Raw genomic sequence first — 11,431 nt, 5'->3', positions numbered from 1 at the left:
TAACGCATATATGTGGAATGTAGAAAAATGGTACAGATGAACCGGTTTGCAAGGCAGAAATAGAGACACAGATGTAGAGGACAAACGTATGCACACCAAGTGGGGAGGGGAGGTGGGATAAATTGGAAGATTGGGATGGACATATATACACTAATATGTATGAAAGAGATAACTAATGAGAACCTGCTGTATAGCACAGGGAACTCTACTTCACTTTGCTGTACAGTAGAAACTAACACAACATTGTAAAACAACTATACCCCAATAAAAAGAAAGAAAGAAATGATGGTTTTCCGCCCTCATCAGTGATTAGCAGCTTCTTTAATTCAACCCTAGGTCTGTTCTGCCTCAGAACAAGTCGCTTTCTGATTGTTGTTTGTTAAGATGCCAACTCGCAGTACAGCAGCCTGTTGTACTGTTGTACCTGCAGCCTTCTCCTCTGAATGGCGTTGATTTACTTCTTCCAACCACTTTACTTGGGAAAAGTGAATCACTCCTTCCAGGCCTGTGTGTGCCAATCCATCAAGCAGTCTCTAAGCAGCAGTGACTCCTGCAGGTTGGCCAGCCACACTTCCATAGGTTTGGCCTGGGAGGAGACAATGAGCCCAGATGGTGCAGGAAGTTTGTGACTTACAGGGCAGCCTAAGCAAGATCAGCATGGTGTCAACTTTCCATGGCCCTAATCCCACAGGAATATACCACATCTAGGGTCCAGAAGACAGAAGACCAGAGCGATGGGTCACTGTGTCATGGAGGCACCAACTCTAAACCACAACCAAGCAGTTTTCCAGCTTTCATCCATACCTAAAAGGAGGGCAAGGTGGAAAATCCCATGTCTCTTCAGAACCAGGGAGGCAGATGATTCCTTGTGGCAGCTCCTCCCAAGACTGGCTGTCTTGCTGCATCCCTGGGATGATCACAGAGTGAAGTGGAACCTTGCCTACGTGATCCAGATGGAGACGTGCAAGGTCACTTAGGGTGCCTTTCCCCTGCAATATACAGAGTCATGTGTCTCTTTGAACCATATGAAAAATCCGTCTGCCTCTTCCTCCCTAGGTATTTAAGGTGCTCTCCTTCTCTAGCCCTTTTCCATAAAGCTTCCTGCCTGCCTCAGGGCACAGTGCCTCCTGCATCCTCTGAATTTTTATGCCCCTGTTGGTCTCTATACTTCCTATTTTCTGTCCCTAATCATCTCTCTGTGTGCTTTGTAGCCCGCCTCAAGAAATTTAGAATTTTTTGAGGGCAAGTTTTAAATCTATACCTCTTTGTAATTGCCACATGCACATATTAGGTATTCAGTAAACATTTTTTGGTTGTTTAACAAACAGGAGCACAAAATTCTTTCTTTTATTTTTTGTTAAGACTTTGTTTAATCTCTTATTGATGCTTGTTTGACTTATTTGGCTGCAAATCTCAAGAACTATAGATGATCACAGCCTTTTTCTTAAAGACAATAATACAGTGTCTCAGAGAAAGCAATTCAAAGCAGGCCATGAGTCAGGTTTCTTGTGGCCTTTATGAGTAGGTCACTGACTACAGTCTTATTTGAAGGGGTTAATGACCTCAGGGAGGGAGGTAACCTTAGTCACACTTGTATACTACTAAAGACCTAAGAACCTTTGTGTCCTACTTGAATCTATACAAACTTGAAAAAGACTTTGAGACATACTCCATTTTTGTTTATAGCAGCATCTTTGAAAACCTGCTAGGCCTCCCACTAGTTAACTTTAAAGACAACAAGCTATTTTAGGATGAGATTTCCCTAAAGGTAATGGAAATAACATGTTCACTGAACTTAGAGCAAATATGAAGATCTATTTAGACTGAAAATAATGAGATTTTGTGAATCGGAAGCAACAGTTTTTCACCCAACAGTAGCTTGCAGCTAAAACGTGTGCTTTCTTTATCTCTGTTCATTCATTCAAACAAATTTTCTTAGCACCTATGAAAGCCAAACAATCAACATGGTGTCGACAGTTCCCAAACAGTGAAGCAAGGACCTAGGGGGAACTGTAGAGTTCCAAAAAAGGGCTCAAGAAGCCACCTACATTAAATTATCTATAGATTAAATATGTTACATGTTTTGCCCATATGGGTGCCACTCTAAATATTTACATACGTGCCATTGTGATTTATAAAATACAAACATAAATTTATTTTAAAATGACACTGAAATCCTTATAGCTTTTTGACATTACATTTTTTTTTTTTTCATTCAAGAGGTAGCAAAAGTACAAGTTATAGAATGCATGAGTCAGGGAATTTGTTAAGGTTAAAAAGTGATTCTCAAGCTCAAAAAAAAAAAAAAAAAAAAAAAACGAGATACCTATTGCCTTCTGTGCTTTTACAGTAACTGCCATTGTCTCCGCAGCCCTTCAGTGGTAAGTAAGTTGTGCCCTCTGAAGGTTTTAACCTTCTTTAGCTTAAATTTAAGGGTATTTTTTTCTTTTGACATTAAGTATCACCCGAACTTTTTTCATATGTCTTATTTTGGGGAAAATTTATGATCTTTTTAACATTAGGAAGTTTTGCTTTCCCTGACATTTTATTGCTTTGCATATTTGAAACATTTCAATCCCAGACGATAAATATTATGTGATTATTATTTTCATATGGATAGGCTATTTCCTCCTGTTTTTTTCTAACCCCTTTTCCTAGCTAATACTCAAAAATTTATTAATATTAAACTGTGCCATTCAGCTTTTTCAGAATCATGTATAATGAAAATTGAAAGAGGGGCAGGTTTGAGAGAGGAGAGGTAGTAGTAGTTGAAAATAAATTGAAGTGTGGTTTTCTTTCAGTTGGATTTCTAATATTTCTTGTTTGGTTGAAATGAAGATTATATTTATTCCGTAAATCATTTTTATAAATTGACATAACCAGTGATCACATTAAGTGGTATCTTTTTATATCGTTATTATGGAAGCTAAATGGATCTCAGCAAAGTGGACGGATGTTAGCTGAGTACACCATGAGAACTCAGTGTTAAAAGCACCCACCTTGGGCTTCCCTGATGGCGCAGTGGTTGCGCGTCCGCCTGCCGATGCAGAACAAAGTGGACGGATGTTAGCTGAGTACACCATGAGAACTCAGCGTTAAAAGCACCCACCTTTAAAAGCTCTCCTCATGGCTCCCTCGCCTGCATCAGTTCTTTTCTCAAGTACCTGTTCTTCAATAAGACCTTCTCTAGCCCCCCTTTTAAATATTGAAGCCCCAGCCTCTGCCTTACATATGCTATCCCGCTTCCTTGTTTTCTTTTTTTTTTCACTAACACTTCCGTACCATTTCTTAGACTTATTTATTTTGTTTATTATCTCCTCCCTCCAGAATGTAGACTGTCTGAGATTCAGGATTATGGTCTGTTTTGTCCACTGTTGTGTCCCCAGCAGTTAGAGCAGGGCCTGACACTAGTGCATGTTCCGTCAGTATTTTCCAACATAAATAAATGATTGATCAGTCCCTAATTCTGCAAATTCTTGCAACACTATACCCACGTCATTGTCCTCTGGTTCTTCTCCAGCCTTTAACTGTTTCTTCTCACTTCTGTCCTGGCTTGTTGTCTGACTCCATGCCGCACCTATTTGCTTTCCCTTGACTTTCCAAAGGCCTCTGAATTTCTTCAACTGTGTTCTTCAACATAACTCTTTTTTTACATTTTAATACTTCCAAATTCACAATACATCTTCAACAGAATAAGAAATTTGGCCACCACGAGCAAGAGTTATTATGATGTACTTAGTTTTTCATTAACATTATTTCAAAGTTTTTGATATATTTCACTACTTATTGAATTTTTTTCACAACTCCAAATTAGCAATTTTTTTTTGGCCGCGCCACACTGCTTGCAGGATCTTAGTTCCCCGACCAAAGATCAAACCTCGGCCCCAACCGTGAAAGAGCCCAGTCCTAACCACTGGACCACCAGGGAGTTCCTGGGTTAGCAGTTTTTTCTGTGCATTTGTTTACTACCTCTTATGTTGCAGTAGTTTTTTTTAGACACAGCACATATATTTATTTCTTTTTTAAAAATTAGCTTAATGTGGTGTAGTTTACATATAGTAATAACCCCTTTTTAGATGTATGGTTCAATTCAGTGACTTCTGACAAATAAGCACAGTTGTGTAACTGCCACCGTAATCAAGATACATGAATGCCAAAAAGTTCTCTCCTGTTCCTTTGTAATTGATCTGCCCCTCGTCACTAACCCCTGGCAACCACTGATCTGATTTCTGTCTCTGTAACTTTACCTTTTCCAGAATATCACATAAAGTGGAATAATTCTATATAAATTTAGGTAAGTTTTTGTGTCTTCTTTCACTGAGTGTAATGCTTTTGAGATTCATCCATGTGGTTGTGTGTATCAGCAGTTCATTTCCTTTTCTTGCTGAGTAATATTCCTTTGTGTGGATGCACCACAGTTTGTTTATCTATTCATTATTAAGTGTACCTTTCGATTGTTTCTGGCTATTAAGCATAAAGCTTCTATGAACATGGATGGACAGAGCTTTGTGTAGATTTATGTGTTCATTTGTAATGGGTAAACACTTAGGATTGGGATCACAGAGTCATATGGTAAGTGAATATTTAATTTTATAAGAAACAGTGTTTTCCCAGAGTGCTGTACCATTTGGCACTACCATCAGAAATATGAGATTTCTAGTTGCTCCATATCTTTGCCAGCATTGGGTATGATCTATTCTGTTGCTTGTTTTGTCTTGTTTTAATTTTAGCCATCCTGATAGGCAAATAGTGGTATCTCACTGGGGTTTTACTTTGCTTTTCTCTGGTGACTAATGATACTAAGCCCTTGCATGTATTGGTTTACCATCCATATATTTTCTTTGTTGGTTCAAATCTTCTGTCTATTCTAAAAAAAATCGGTTGTCCTCTTATTACAATATAAGAGTTCTTCATATAGTCTAGATACAGAAATGTGTTTTTCACATATTTTCTCTGAGTCTAGGGCTTCTTAAAGAGTCTTTGGAAGAGCTGAAGATTTTAATTTTGAAGAAGTTTGATTTATCAATGTTTATTCTTTTATGGATCATACTTTTTTGTGTCTTATCTGAGAAATCTTGATCTGACCCAAGCTCACAATGGTTTTCTCCAATGTTTTCTTCTTGATATTTTAAATTTCAACTTTTACTTTTAGGTATTTGATTCATTTTGAGTTTACTTTTGGATATGGTGCAAAGTAAGGTTTAAGATCCCTTTTTTTTTCTTCCCCTGCACATGGATGTCTGTTCCAACACCATTTTTTTGAAGATTATTCTTTCCTCATTGAATTACCTTGACACCTTTGTCTGAACCCAATTGACCATATATGTGTGGGTCCATTTTGGATTCTGTTTTGTTCCATTGATCTATATGCTTATCCTTAGACAGCACCTCACTGTCTTGATTACTAAGTCATGAAATCAGCTCTTATGAATCCTTCAGCTTTTCTTTTTCAAAATCCTTTTTTTTTCTAGGTTCTTTGATTTTCCATAGTTCTACAAAACACATGCTGGGATTTTGACTGCAATTGCTTTGAATCTATAGCGCAATTTAGGGAGAATTGATACCTTAACTGTATTAGGCCTTCTAATCAATGAATACGGAATAGCTTTTCATTTACTTAGGTCTTTTCTGATTTCCTTCATCGGTGTTTTTTGTTTTTTGTTTTTTTGTGGTACGCGGGCCTCTCACTGTTGTGGCCTCTCCCGTTGCGGAGCACAGGCTCCGGACGCGCAGGCTCAGCGGCCATGGCTCACGGGCCCAGCCGCTCCGCGGCATGTGGGATCTTCCTGGACCGGGGCACGAACCCGTGTCCCCTGCATCGGCAGGCGGATTCTCAACCCCTGTGGCACCAGGGAAGCCTCATCGGTGTTTTATAGTTTTCAGAATGTAAATCCAGTACATATTTTATTAGATTTATCCATATATATTTCAATTTCAGGTTCATTGCTAATATATAGAAATAAAATCAATATTTGTATAAGAACCTTTTTTCCTGTAACCTTGCTGATCTCACTTATTAGCTATAAGAGTTCTCAGGGTTTTTTGTTTTGTTTTCTTTTTGTGTATTCTTTGGATTTTCTACTTAGATGATTGTTATTTGCAAATAAAGACAGTTTTTTTTTATTTCTTTCTAATCTGTATACTTCTTATTTCTTCTTCTTGCCTTATTCTTCTTGCAGTGACTAGCATCTCCAGTACACTATTGAATAGTCATGGTGAAAACAGACATCCTTGCCTTTTTCCTGAATTTATGGGGAAAACATTCAGTCTTTCATCATTAAATTAGCTGCAAGATTTTCTTAGATGCTCTTTATCATATTGAGGGAAGTTCCTTTTTTAAAAAATAAGTTTATTTATTTATTTATTTATTTTTGCCTGCGTTGGGTCTTCATTGCTGCATGCGGGCTTTTTCTAGTTGCGGCAAGCGGGGGCTACTCTTTGTTGTGGTGTGCAGGCTTCTCATTGCACTGGCTTCTCGTTGCGGGGCATGGGCTCTAGGCATGCAGGCTTCAGTAGTTGTGGTGCACGAGCTTCAGCAGTGGTGGCTCACAGTCTCTAGAGCGCAGGCTCAGTAGTTGTGGTGCACAGGCTTAGTTGCTCCGCGGCATGTGGGATCTTCCCAGACCAGGGCTCAAACCTGTGTCCCCTGCATTGGCAGGCAGATTCTTAATCACTGTGCCACCAGGGAAGTCCCAGGGAAGTTCCTTTCTATTCTTAGTTTGCTGAGTGTTTTTATAATGAAGGGATGTTGAATTTTATCAAATGGTTTTTCTGCATCCTTGGAGATGATAATATAGTTTCTCTTTTTTTGGTGGTACATTGCATTGATTGATATTTTTATTCAAGTATAAATGACTTACAACATTATATTAGTTTCAGGTGTACAACATAGTTATTTGATATTTATTTACATTACAAAATGATCATTGGGATGCATGTATCTTTTTGAATTAGCATTTTCATTTCCTTCAGATATATCTGATTTATCTTTCTTGGAGTTTATAGAATTTCTTGAATCTGAGGCTTGATGTCTTTCATCAAATTTTTTTAACATTCTCAGCCACTATTCTTCAAATATTCTTCTAGGATTTTAATTACATGTATGTCAGACTTTTCACCATGTGCAAGATGTCTCCTATGCTCTTTTTGGAATTTCCCATCTCTTTTTCTCTCTTCTTTATTAATCTGGATATTTTCTACTGACTGACCCATCTTTATTAATCTTCTCTTTTGCTGCATCCAAAATTCTATTAAGCGCATCTAGTGAACTCTTAATTTCAGGGTGGTTTTTTTTTTTTTCAGTTATGCAACAATCACCGTTTGATTCTATTTTTTTTTAATTTTTTTTTTTTATTTAGGCTACGTTGGGTCTTCGTTGCTGCGCGCAGGCTTTCTCTAGTTGTGGCAAGCGGGGGCTACTCTTCTCGTTGCGGTGCACGGGCTTCTCATTGAGGTGGCTTCTCCTGCGGAGCACAGGCTCTAGGCACACAGGCGTCAGTAGTTGTGGAGCATGGGCTTCAGTAGTTGTGGCTCCTGGGCTCTGGAGCGCAGGCTCAGTAGTTGTGGTGCACAGGCTTAGTTGCTCCGCGGCATGTGGGATCTTCCTGGACCAGGGATTGAACCTGTGTCCCTTGCATTGGCAGGCAGATTCTTAACCACTGCACCACCAGGGAAGTCCCCATTTGATTCTTTTTTAAAATGTTTTAAGTCCCTTTCTGATTACCCCAGTGTCTGGGTTGCTTATAGACCTGCTTCTGTACTCTGGAATTTTTTCCTCTTAGTTTTCAATCACTTTGTTCTGTATCCCACTATGCCTAGGATTTTTTTTGCTGAATACCAGACCTTGTATGTGAAAAAATGTAGAAGCTCTGGATGATGATTTCTTCCAGAGAGGGTTTAATTTGCTGGCAAGCGGACCGGGATGTAGTCAGATCAAAGTTGATCTTTTTCTACTTTGCCCTTATTCATAGAAGGTATACCTAGGGTCTCAGCTGAGAGCCTGTGGTGTTTACCAGACCCTTCAACCTTGGTGAGCACTGAAATCCAGCCCCTGACTCCCTGGGCCCACAAGATGGTTGAAATTTCTGCTCACCTCTTTCGCCTCCCAGCTTCTACTCTCATCCCACACATGTGCAGCTTTGGAGTTGACATATATTTCCAGGAGAAATTTCATGTAGAATTATAGGCTCACTTCTCTGCAGTTACCTCCTGTCTGAGATTGTGGTCCCTCATTACCTCTGTACCTCAGCCCCAAGCTCCAGCCTCTGCCGCTCCAGCCCAGTGAGACTGCCCCAAGCCCTAGACCACTGCTTCCTATGCAGCTTCTCTTACTCTCACATTTAATTGGCAAATTCCCTGAAGGAAAAAATGAACTTTCCTCTTCTTCAATTTCTAGTCCCTCAAACCCTGACTGCCTTGGCTTTTTACAGATGCCTCAAATAAAGTGTGCTTCCCAAAGATGTCCACATTCACGTTCCTAGAACCTGTGAAGATGTCACATAACAAAAGGGAATTAAAGTTGCAGGACTGGAATTAAGGTTGCTGATCAACGGATAATCAAGGGAGATCCTAGGTGATCCAGGTAGGCCCAATCCAATCACATGAGCTCTTAAAAACAGAAGAGAGAGGCAGAAAAGTGGGGAAGATAGTGTGACATCAGAAGGACTTGACACTGCTGGCTTTGAAGATGGAGTAAAGGTGTCATGAGCCAATGAATGTAGTGGGCTCTAAAATGGCTCTTGTAGCCAGTAAGAAAACCGGGACTTTGGTCCTACAGCCAAGAACTGAAAACTCCTGACAATCTGAGCAGGAAGTGGTTCTCTCCTACAACCTCCAGAAAGTAACATACCTACCAACACCTTGATTTTAGTCCACGAGACCCATAGCAGACTTCTGACCTATAGAACTGTAAGGTAATGCATTTGTGTTTAAGCTGCTAAATGTGTGGTAATTTGTAACAGCAGCATAGAAAACTATTACACAATTGTTTTGCATTTTGTCCAGCTTTACTAATTGTTCTCAGGTCAACGATTAGTCTCGTTGTATCACTCAGAGTACAGTCAGAGTCAGAACCACTGTGCTTGTGGGATAAAGGTTTTATTATAGGAATCATCTTCCAGAGCTGTGGGAGGATTTGGGAAAGTGAAACCCTAGGGAGGAAGTTGGAGGATCAGAGAAAAAGTCCACAACCCATCAATTTGGGAAGCAAAGCACAACCACCTGACAAAGTAGCTGCAAAGTGACAGCTCACAGGAAGGTCTGTAGGAAGCCATGCTTCTGTAGAACTGCTACCTCTGTGGGTCTACCACCAAGTGTCTGGTAGTAAGCTTGGAGCCTCTGTTGGGAAATAGGATCCTCAGTCGGGAAGAAGGCTGGATGGAGAGTGGAGGAAAGGGAGGATAAGCTAGGACCACCAGCACTTCTGTGGCGGTAACTGCACCTAACCACAGTGAACTTCAAAGGTTAATAACTGCTTCACTGCCATCTTCCAAATCTTGCATAAATTTCTCTTTTGGCCAACTCTACTCAGAACCATATAGGGAAGGGAATTCTGGAAATGTAGTTTCAGTTTCACCAAGTTGACACAGTACCAAATAGTCTACCCTTTGTCAACGTGGTATCCATATACCATACACTTTTAACCGTATTATTAAATCCTCCAAATAAAGACAATAGCAAAATGCTTCCCCCTAGCATGACGCATGCTAACCCTCTCCTCCAAAGAGGATATGAATACCTTTGTGGTCTTCCTCCTGAAAATCTATAACCTCAATCTAATCACGAGAAAAGCATCGAACAAATCTCAGTTGAGGGATATTCTACAAAACACTGACTGTACTCAAAACCGTCAAAGTCATCAAAAACAAGGAAAGTCTGAGAAACTATCACAGCCAAGAGGAACCTAAGGAGACATGTCATAAGTAAATGTAATGTGGTGTCCTAGGTGTGATTCTGGAACAGAAAAGGGACATTAGGTAAAAACTAAGGAAATCTGAATATAAGTATGGGCTTTAGTGAATGATAACATATCAAAATTGGTTCATTAATTGTAACAAATATACCATACTAATGTAAAATATTAATAATAGAAACTGGGTGCGGGGTGTATAGGAACTTTGTATTATCTGTGTAATTCTTTTAATAAATATAAAACTATTCTAAAATTAAAAGTTTATTTTTTTAAAAAAGGATATAGTCCAATATGATACATCCATTTGGGGTGATGTTTGTTCTTTTCTATGAGTTAGGATATACCCCTTTTATATCCTGCAACTTAAATACTGAGATATATGGCTAACCACTATTAATACCTGATAATAGGGGAAAAGGAGAGGGGGAAATAATAAAGAATTGTTTAATACCTAAACAAATATGCTGTATTCACATTAAAGTAAGGAAGAGACACTCATAACCACTCCTGTCATCATTTCTGTAACAGGTCCAGTGGTCATAGCTAGTGCTTATAACTTCCTTCTTCCGCTAGCCAGTTCATACTCCCTTAGCCCTCAATAAACACTTCAGCTGGTATGGTTCCTTGCTTGATGGGGTGAACCTGCCTCTTTCTGTTTCAGTTATATTTTGCTGTATAACAAATCCCCCCAAAACTTAGTGGCTTAAAACAACAATAATTTATCATTTCTCATGATTCTGGGGAGTCAGAGATTCAGGCAAGTCTTGACTAGGTCTGGTTCTGGTCCATATGACATCATCTGGTAGTTATCAGCTGCATTCAGCGGGCAGCTGAGCTGGACCAGAAGGGTCAAAAAGGCTTTGCTCATCGATTTGGAGCCTCAGAGCTCCACATGATCTCTCCTTTTGCTTCTGACAACCTTTGGCTTCCTCACACATGATAGTTTCAGGGTAGTTGCATTTAAAAGACAACTGGCTTCACAAAGATGGCCAACAGGCATGTGAAAAGATGTTCAGCATTGCTAATTATCAGAGAGATACAAATCAAAACCACAATGAGGTATTACCTCATACTGGTCAGAATGGCCATCATCAAAAAGTCTACAAATAATCAGTGCTGGAGAGGGTGTGGGGAAAGGGAACCCTCCTGCACTGCTGGTGGGGATGTAAATTGGTGCAGCCACTATGGAGAACAGTATGGAGGTTCCTTAAAAAACTAAAAATTGAGTTGCCATCTGATCCAGCAATTCCACCCCTGGGTATATATCTGGAAAAAACGAAAGCACTAATTTGAAAAGATAATGTGCACCCCAGTATTCACAGCAGCACTATTTACAATATTCCAAGACATGGAAGCAACCCAAGAGCCTATCAACAGATGATTGGTTTAAGCAGATGTGGTATACACATACAATGGAACACTAATCATCCATAAAAAAAGAATGAAATATTGCCATTTGCAGCAACATGAATGGACCTAAAGAATATCATACTAAGGGGGTGTAGGCATGGCTTCTCCTAC

This window comes from Physeter macrocephalus, chromosome 18, assembly GCF_002837175.3.
Source record: "Physeter macrocephalus isolate SW-GA chromosome 18, ASM283717v5, whole genome shotgun sequence".
In the NCBI taxonomy this organism is placed as follows: domain Eukaryota; kingdom Metazoa; phylum Chordata; class Mammalia; order Artiodactyla; family Physeteridae; genus Physeter; species Physeter macrocephalus.
The sequence above is the reverse complement of the archived record's forward strand: the minus strand, read 5'-3'. Positions refer to the sequence as shown.